Source organism: Montipora capricornis, chromosome 8 (genome assembly GCF_036669925.1).
Source record: "Montipora capricornis isolate CH-2021 chromosome 8, ASM3666992v2, whole genome shotgun sequence".
In the NCBI taxonomy this organism is placed as follows: domain Eukaryota; kingdom Metazoa; phylum Cnidaria; class Anthozoa; order Scleractinia; family Acroporidae; genus Montipora; species Montipora capricornis.
Genome location: NC_090890.1, coordinates 32,565,217 through 32,575,216, shown reverse-complemented (window position 1 = coordinate 32,575,216; position 10,000 = coordinate 32,565,217). Strand labels below are relative to the sequence as shown.

General features: G+C 40.3%; 2 long non-coding RNA genes across 2 annotated transcripts in view; both read right to left on the bottom strand.

The window, feature by feature from the left end:
- LOC138060471 (uncharacterized) overlaps nt 1-1,194 on the bottom strand; it is a 5,367-nt gene extending 4,173 nt beyond the window's left edge. Inside the window, exons 1-2 of the long non-coding RNA XR_011134362.1 lie at nt 1,083-1,194; nt 82-213 (exon numbers count right to left, since the gene is read on the bottom strand). This is a non-coding gene — a long non-coding RNA (uncharacterized lncRNA). The remainder of the gene's footprint in view (nt 1-81; nt 214-1,082) is intronic.
- A 4,474-nt stretch (nt 1,195-5,668) lies between these two features.
- LOC138059826 (uncharacterized) lies at nt 5,669-7,102 on the bottom strand. Its single transcript, XR_011134258.1, has 2 exons — nt 6,876-7,102; nt 5,669-6,445 (listed from the first exon to the last, which is right to left on the bottom strand). It is a non-coding gene; the product is annotated as an uncharacterized lncRNA (long non-coding RNA).
- Nucleotides 7,103-10,000: the final 2,898 nt, after the last annotated feature.

The following is a 10,000-nucleotide window of genomic DNA, read 5'->3' as shown; positions in this document are numbered from 1 at the left end:
CAGAAGTAGTACCGTATCATATTAACAACCCTTTGGTTGCATTATGATCATGAAAAAGTTGCAGTTTTTGCCCATATGTACCTTGGACGGTTTCTGCATTGTTGCCTCATCGCCAGACATGCTTCTGCTTAGACGGAGTTTTTTCATCAAATCTGATGATGCCGTCGTTGTGGAAATGAGAATCAATATTGCTAGGCTTGCATACAGCTTCATCTGAGATATCAATTTGAAAAATGTAATAACATCATACAGAGGATTAGTTAACATAGACGACTTTCTATGAAAGATAGATTTACAAAAATATATCATATATATAAAGCCAAATGAATAATTATAATTCTGGTCTTCTACATCATAACTAGCACTTGGCTTTTAGAACTTGCTCACTATTTGTCCTTCGATCATGTTAAGGCAAATTTTCAAGGTACGTAACGCTGACTGGGTTCCAATAAATAATGTTAAAAATGTAAAGGAAATACATGCTCATCATGTATGCTCATCAAATTCATTAACCGAGGTTGAAAATTTAATAAAAAAGATATCCTAAGTTCAGCCTAGTTACAGTAAAATGATTGACAAAAACAACATTTCGAAAAACCTATGACAATAGCACGGCATTACGAAATCCCGAAATTTTCCAAACAGACACCTTGATTTACCGTTAAATACCCAAGAAAGAAATATACAGGTATTGAAATTAATTAAATAGAGAAATAGGGGCATTGCATGGCTTCCTAAAATAACTATGGAGTTAAAGAACCTGGAATCACACATGCTTGGCTCCTTAATTTGGTTCTTCGGTCCCGAAATTACAAATCTGTGGTCCTTCGACCCCTCTACTGCATACTGTCATGAGGAAGATTAGGAGAGAGGGAATGTTTGTTTTTCTTATTATAAGAAAAGAGATCAAATAATTGTTTTGTGAACTTTGAGATGAATTTATTCCGAGTTAGAAAGCTTGGGCTTCCTCGGGAACGTCAAGACGTACTTCGGTAACTGAAATTGGCCGTGCGCTTATAATGTCGAGTCACTGTTCGAATAACCATTAATCAATTAACTGGAAGCGACTACTAAAATCTTACCTCTTCCGTGGTGGATACTGTGATATCCTTCTGAAGTCTTCACTTTTATTGCGTATTCAAGCAGAAGCGCTCAAGTTGTGTTTGCAAGAATTATGCAAAATTTAAAGGTAATTCATTACGTAGGCAAAAACATTTATTTAGAAGTGAAGATGATTCTCATAGCAACGATATCGTAAAGACAAAATCGTGAATTCTTTTTATGGATATTCGGCCATTCAATGATTTTTAAAATCTGACGAAGTTAGTTATTTTCAAACATATCGTTTCCTGGTTTCCTCTGTAATACTCATGGAAGATATACGAAGGTTGCTGTGTCCGATAACTAGTTTTCGAAAGTTTACTGTCTTAATTTCACAAATGACTTTTCCACAGTCAGACTGCGCAGGCGTAAAGTTTACGTTTTTGGTTCGTAATACAAAAGAGAGATTGGCTGGTATCTTTTGTGACTGAGAGATGTCAAGGGACAAAATATCATTTAAAACAGCCAGAATTTTGTTGAAGGTAAGTGGCTTACTTTCCCGAACTGAGGCCATTTTGAACATTATAAAATTATCTTGAAGTTTACTCCTCACTCAAGATCGGTTTTGCTAATGATTAATTTTGGTAAAAACGTACAGGTCTTCCTGTGCTTTTCCAAGCCCGAATTACAATTTGGAGACTTTCGAGGAACGGATCCCTGGGATTATGCATTGTGAATTTCACAATGCATAATCATGTGGCTAGCCTTACATACGTATGTTTCATCCCCGCCAAGGGACTCATCAGAGACCTTTCGGCTAACTCGTCAAACATCGCGTTTGAAGTCCAGCTAGCATCAAAATGATGGTGGCACATGATGCTAGCCACATGATTATGCATTGTGAAATTCTTAACTTTTTCAAGTTGATAATTGGCATATTATGCAATTTGGAATCCTTATGTGATATAAGGCCAGATTGCCACCATCATTTTGATGCTAGCGGGACTTCAAACGCGATGTTTGACGAGTTACCCGAAAGGTCTCTGATGAGTCCCTTGGCAGGGATGAAACATACGTATGTAGGGCTAATCTCTCAGCCTCGGACATTATCAGCTGACATACCAGCCGCCAGAAGGGGTTTATTTATATTATATTTACCAGTTTCAGCACTTGGACTCCTTCAATTTGACTACTGTCTGTTTTGCTGTTTTGTGGTCTCGTCGATCAGTAGTCTATTCAGAAGATTACGCCAAGCCGACCACATTGCTCAAGGAAAGGCCAGAACACAACATCGGGAACTACGTGCCCTACTCTTGTCAATTAATGTGTGGGATCTTTAACGTCCCACAGAGTTTATGAACATTGAAGGGTAGTGAGACGGGGCCTACGGTTTATAGTCTTTATCCGAGAAGACTTGAAAGTCTAACCATTTGCGGGTGTAATTACAAAGGCAGCACTTTCTCCTCAGTCTTTTTTAGACCCTGAGTGTTGGTCTGGCCGGAGTCGAACTGACGACCGCCCGCATGGCAGTCCAATTGTCAGCCAACTAAGCCACCGGTGCGCGGTGACGAAAGTGTGGCAAGTGCCAACAACGAGTTTCTTTCTATGACGGAAGTAAGTGCTCCATTGCCATTGGATACAGATGAAGATGAAGTAGCCTTCTATGAGGGGCAAAGTCCTGTCCTGTTCTCGTCTGAAGAGACGTTACTGGATATTAATGACAAGCCTCCTGAAGTTCTGCTTGAAGGTGAATTGGATGATATCATTGCAAATGAAAAAAGGCCAGATTGTTATGAAAGTTTAGAGGTACGCCGCAAGCAGGAACAGAGTGGGCTGAAGAAAGGAGAACATTTAATCATCAACAGGCACAACATAACTGAACTAATTCGTATTTACGAAGACCCACAGGTTTGTAAGCGCAACTTTACATTGTATTTTGACGAGGACGCGGGCAGTGGAGAAGGAGTACTACGAGAAATGTTTTCCGTTTTTTGGGAGCATTTTGGGATGTTTAATTGTGGTCGAAGTTCCCGATCTGCCATCGTTGTTTCACTAGGGCTAACCAGCCGCGTATGCAAACAGATTATTTTGTCCCTGTAGGGCGAATTCGTCAGCTCCAGACAACCCTCGGGAAGAAAAAATATAACGGGTGGCTCAAACAGTACGTGAGAAACATGGATACTAAGATGGCAGTGAAGTTTGTTCGTTTTTGTAGTGCGTCCGGTGTACTCATTCCCCGAAAAACCATCGCGATTCACTTCGAAAATATGCCTGAAGGAGCCATTTGGCCAACAGCTCGCACTCGCTTTCGAATTTGACGTGTCCCTCAATTATCGTTCATTTAATCACTTAAAGGAGAATTTCGATGCCCACCTCATTATGGATCCCACATTGTGCGATTTGTTTGACTAAAAACGTTGATCCAACCATACCAAAGAGGCACTATATCATGGTGGTGAACACGTCTTGTAGAGGCCAACTTCAAGATGGTTATTGTGTTAAAAGGACTACTGATTTGCACAGTTTCTGTTTTACAGAGTGCTCGGTCTGTTGTATTCGGATACCGGGGGAGGGATGATTAGGCTTTCATTGACCTGATCCCGGAAAACCGATGAACAAGAAAAACGGTGACCTAGAAGGCTTTTATCGCCTGTTTTATCAGAATACAAAATGAAATTTAGTGACTTGTAATTTGTGTTGCAACTGTTCGGAATCAAACAGTATTACAATTTCTGGAGCCTATCTCATCGGTGTTCTATTTTGAGATAGGGAAAATCTAACTCAGTTGAAATTGATGGTTCTGTTCACAAAATTAAATGAGGTACTAAGCATGGGCATAATTACTTAGTTCCTTGGTAGACAACACAACATTAATTAAACTGATTTAGTAGAAAACAAAAAAAAATTGTTGGGTTAACAGTTGCTTGTTTTACATAGAGTTTATTGGACACTTGAACTTTTCCGAACATGCACAGGCACAGTGTGAGGGCACTAATGTAAGTGGGCAATGTTTGAGTTTTCTATGTTCAAGTATTGTTCAATATACTATTGCATATTTGTTTGATTATTGTTTTGAAAAGTGGATTCACCACGACGCAGATCTGTGCTCATTGTCAAAACCTGGTCATGTAAGCAAAAATAAAAAGAAGAAAATGTGCAGCACTGTTAGTAAAGAGAAGTAGCAACAGAAAGTGCTCCTTTCTTTGACCAAGTTTAAAATAAATGGCCTGACGTTTCTTTGCAAAACGTAACATGCGGGTCTTTGGCTGATCATACTTGCTGGTTCCCACTTAGACAGGACAGTTAACGCAGGAGCGTACTATTGACTTCCTCCTTGTTAGCATGTATGTTGTATTCGGTATTCTGTCCAATTCATATTTTTCTCATCAAGGGCCACTTTTGTCTTCCATAAATAAAGAGCAAACTAGGAACAAGCTTGCCAATTTACAGCAACAAAAAACCACTGAGAAGCGTCAAGACTTTCAGATGTTCTCCTTTCTCCAGACATTTAGCATCGCGTATTTTTTCGGAAAATGGCAAGCGCCAAATCTCTGAATGTCACGTGAGAAGTCTTGCGATCGAGTTTGCAGTCAGCAGTTTATGTTTTGAATCTTGCGGTAAGTGATTTACCGCAGCGTTTTTCACCTTAAAATTCTGTAGGAACTCACGTTTAAACCTATAAGGTATGTTTTTCAATGCTTTAACTCTTGAATGAACTCATTTTTGCTGATCATTTGCACATCCTTGAGGACGCTGGCTCGGTTTGATTAACACATGTAAACTAAAACAATAATCCAAACATGGCGTGCCAAGTTTTTTTCCAGCCCGAATGCCAAACCTTGTACTAGAGTCCATTTTTGCCACTACGGCAAACGGCAAACCGTTAACGGCAAACCACGGTTGAAGCGATGCCAGAAAAAAGGCTCCCGAAAATTCTAGGTGAGCTTTTTAGGGTAAAAATTCGTTAAAAATGGGCAATTATACCATCTTTTAGATATTCGAAAATCCTAGGACAGGCAGGCAAGCAAGAAATTTTACAACAAATGTTTCGAAAATTCTAGATCTCAAATCGTCTTCCGAACAGATATTTTCCGAAAATTGACGTTGGGTGCCCCTGATTCGCTCAACGCCTAACGGCACTACAATTTTTAAGCCGTCAGCGTGGACCACGTTTCGTGCAACCGTAGATGCACCTTCGTAGTTTATGTTAAACACTTCTTTCGTGGTTGGCGTTGGCGTTGGCGTTCTAAGCCTCTAATCCTTTGACCAATCGCGATGCGTTGCCTGGACCGGGAGCGCTAATAAGTAAACGAATCTATCGGTGTTAGGTGCTCTTTTGAACAAACTACTCGTTAGAGAACATCAAATAAAGAAGTGAACAGCAAGAGTGTTGAGGAGTCTTTCTTCCCCAAAAGATTTCCTACAACACTATGGCGTTCACAGGCGTCACACGATCAAGGCGGCCACCGTACAGAAAAAAAAAAGCGTCCTCGTTTGGATACCAAGCATTTAACCTACAATTCATCCTCTTGCACGGCATGATTAATTTGGCTGCTTCTCTCTTCCAACTCAATTCTCACCCAATTATACATCCTCAAGTTCAAGATAAACGCACCCTGAGATAAGCGATGTTTAAACCCATCCTTTTATTTAGCTATTTTCAGATGCACATTTTCTTTTAACTGTTGCTTATTTTATTTCTTATTCCTTATTTCTTATTCCTTATTCTTTTAATAGTTATCCCTTAGTAATTTATTTATTTTGCGAGTTATTCCTTAGTCAGCCTGGTTCGAAAGCTTAACCGATGCACTGCGGGTTTCAGGCGTTGGGTAGCAGTTTCCATTGGATCAGCATTTTGCCGGTTGTTTTTTAATTTGAAAATATTTGGGACAGCATATTTCCGTCGAGGGATCATAGATTTTGGTCCCACAACACGCGGAAACTGGTTGAAGATATGGATGTATCACACCACCACAGCAGGCGAACTTGGCGGAATCGTAAGCGTTGTTCCCACAACATGCGGGGCTTCTACCAGCTGGAATGGACACTTGTCTACCGCCACAACACATGTACTTTGAGGCATCTATGACCTTGGATCCACAACACCCGGATCTAGGAAATGGGGCGGGGAGAATCTTGTTTCTGTCGCAGCATACGTTCTTTGAGCCATCGAAGGGTGTGAAATCGCAACACTGAGTGTTTGATCCCCATTTCCTTTCGTATGCTCTATAGTTACAGCACACGTACTTTGCACCATCGTAGAGTTGGGTCAGGCAACAAATGGGATTATTGAAAGGATTGTTGTGAATTGTATTCTGGCAGCACACTTGCTTTGAGGGGTTGTAAATTTTGTTCCCGCACTGTGCGGTAATTTGTCGCTTGATTCTTTTGAACATGCCCACATCTGTTGAATGAATTTACAAGTAGCATTAAGAACCTGAAAACGAGGAAATGTCATTGCGGAATTAGCACTGAGCAATGAATACTCGGACCTTTTACATAGTTTATCATCATCTTCATTTTCACGCCGGAATCACCGCTCCTCATTGATGTTCCCGGAAGTCTTGGAATTTTCTCAGCAACATTTTGCTTCCACTGCAGTTGTTGCAAGCCCCGCAAACGGGGAATTACGCCTTGCAAAATCTCAGTAATGCTCTCCCAACGTTTCCTTTTCTCTCATGGTTTTTTAAAAAGTAAATTACTTAAGTCACAAAAAAATTACTTCAGGGTTTCTAAAAAGAACGACCTACTAGTAAGGTGAATTTTAAGGAACCTGCGAATTAGATTATCCCTTGAACGTAGCCTGGCTTGAAAAAATGTGAAAGTAGTCACACCTTTTTCCTCAGTCTGGAAGTCGTATGTTGACCCCAAGTCATCTAGCCCTGGTAAGTCCTTTGCTTGCGAGCTTGACAAGAAATTGCAAGCAGCCACAACCACGAAAACAATCGCGAACCCCAACTTGAACATGCTTGTCGCGACTTTCTTCAGCTTTTTTCTGCTGCTGGAACTGGAGATACTCCTGGTTTGTGTTAACGGAAGTACAATTGTCCAACACCTTTCATTGCAAAATTTTGATCATACTGACACGCGCTGTGATTGGTTGCTTGGCCTTTGCATTTCGCTCAGTTTTAATTGTCTCAAACGCAAAACTCTTGCAGCAGATCATGTGAGTACACCTGCCATTTTCTAATTGGCCTACTGTCAAAGTGTAGAACGATAAAACGGGAAGGATCTCATGGATATACACACCAACCATAACTCTAAAAAAATGGCTATTCTAAATCAGTTTCTAGAACTAAATATTGCTATAGCAATAAGATAAACGAACGTTTAGACCTAATCACTGAAGTGGGCACTTAGACTTCTGTAAAATGAAAATTTAACTATGGGACTCGTGGTGGGTATATCCACGAGATCTTTCCCGGTAAAACAGTCGCAATTAGACATTGCCGAAATTAACCGTCTGCGTAATGAGAGGTTTTTATCCTACGTGTTTTGTTTTTACAGGATTATGAAATATTTGAGCTTTTAAGTCACGCGTGCTGGGAGAGGCCAACATGAGTAAAAATAACTAACTGCACAAATAACCAGCTGTGCCAAGCATCTAGCATGTCATCCAACTGTACAAAGAACTAACTTAATGACTATCGCAAGATATTTGTACTCGTTTCGCGTGTTATTTGTACTTTAGGAAGTGGAGTTTGATCATACTGTGGAACTCTCAGGAGCTCACACGAAAAAAAAGCGACAGGATTTATTAAATTTTACAAGTTCCGCTTACATAAGGACATTTTGGGGAAATATCCACTCCCAGGAGCCCATGGACTGCTCCTCTCACTGCCCACGCAAGACCAATTTTCCAAATTTTTTTTGTTTCAATTTTTGTTGTTATTCTCCTGTACTGTTATTTTCGAATGTTTGGCATCTTTCCTTCATTTATGGTGGAAAGTAGTCAAAAAATATGGAACGTACGGAAGCTACGAAAGGGATATCTTTGTTTGTTTTTCGAAATTAAGAGAATTTCCAAGTGAAATTGGAGTTTTTGCGGGGAATATACGTTAACTCCTGGAGACACTGAAGACCCGCTGAGCTCCACATTTTAAAACCACATTTTAATGTTTACTTCGTAAAAACCTTCAAAGCGAAACAAAACATAGCCACAGTTCCACGAGGGTTGTCACGCAACGGTCTCATTTGCTTCTTTTCGCAAAATTGTTGACAATGTTGTTGCTCCGGATCGTTTACATCCAACAGTGATTAAAAAAACCCAGACGACGTCCGAGCAGCAGAAGTCCGATTTAATTAAACATGAGACTCCCTGTGGTCCTCTCAGTGATTAACAAAATCAGACGACCGACCCGATGTGATATGCAAAATACCTCAAGAATGAAGACACGTGGATCATCATTATAGAACGCGATTTATTTGTCTTTCCGTATTTCAATAGCAACCTGTGTTTATCTGTGTCTTTATAAGAGATGAACGGAATAGTCAGTTTTCAAAGATCTAAACTCAGTCGATGGGAGACTGAAATAGCAAATTGTAATCAACTGAGTTGATAGAGTAAAGCTTCAAAAGCTGACGTTCGAGGGTTAGCTCGTCTTTTTGATTGGCCAAAGTAATTACTTTGGTTTAGGTTTTACGACACTCGATTGAAAGTCGCTCGCAAAACAACACAACTGCGAATTTAAAACTTTGTGTCTACTGTTGCATAACTTTGTCCTGTACATTTGGCTTTTAACTTTTTTATCGAGCTTCGTCGAAAACATTTGCTTGGAACACTAGCCCCTGGATACGCATTGAAAACGGGCCTTATTCCAAAACTGCTTGGCATATATTTTCTCTAATTTGCCCGTCTAATTTCTGCAAATCACTGTCGTCTTGCATCCAGATTTTGATGAGTATATAGCTACAGTATTGTGTTGGGAGTGACGGAGGTTTACGGAAGAAAAATAGCACATCTTCGGACACTAATTCGAGCTCAAACGTTTTCGACTGATTCCCTTTCGATTGAAAAAACATTGTGCCATTTCAGTGTACATCAACAAGACACCAGAACCCAGTTGTTTAAATGATGGATGGCACTATCCGCCGGCTAAATCACTATTCAGTGAATACTGAGCGCTATTGGTTTCGCTGTGACTTATCCACTGGATAGTGATTTATCCCGCCGATAGCGCTATCCATCGTCTGAACAACAGGGGCCAGCCTGACGTTCTCCTGCTATCTCCGAAACACGTTGTTTTATACTAGCAAATCAACATTAAGCAAACCACAGGAACACCGTGTACCTTGCGACAAAAGCGAATAGCGCACAACAAGGACAGGGCGAGCTTTCTACAAGGATAGAAAAGAACAGCCAGACAATCAATCGAATTAGCGAAATCTCGTTAAAGAAAAATGTCTCTATCACTAGGAATTCAATTTGACATGTTTTTGGCAAAAACCAAGGCTCTTCAGTTTAATATGGTTCCTAGGGCGTTCAAAAGCGTCACACGATCAAGGCAGTCCTCCAAAAAAAAAAAAACAACAACAACAAAAAAAAAAACACGGCTTCAGGGCGGATACCAAGCATTTAACCTGCATTTCGTCCTCTTGCACGACATGATTAATTTGGCTGCTTCTCTCTTCGAACTCAGTTGTTACCCCACCGGTATACATCCTCAAGTTCAAGATAAACGCACTCTTAGATAAGTGAAGAAAACCCGTCTTTTATTTCAGCGTAGCTTAATTTATTCCTTATTCCTAAAATTCTTTGGATAGTTATCCCTTATAATTATGCTTGAATCGTTTTGAGAGATATCCCTTATCCGGCCAGCTTCGGAAGCTTAACTGATGCATTATGCGTTGGATTACCGTTTCCATTGGATCAGCATTTTGCTGGTTGTTTTTTAATTTGATAATAGCGAGGACAGCATATTTGACTAGTGGGATCATAGACCTTGGGCCCACAACACGC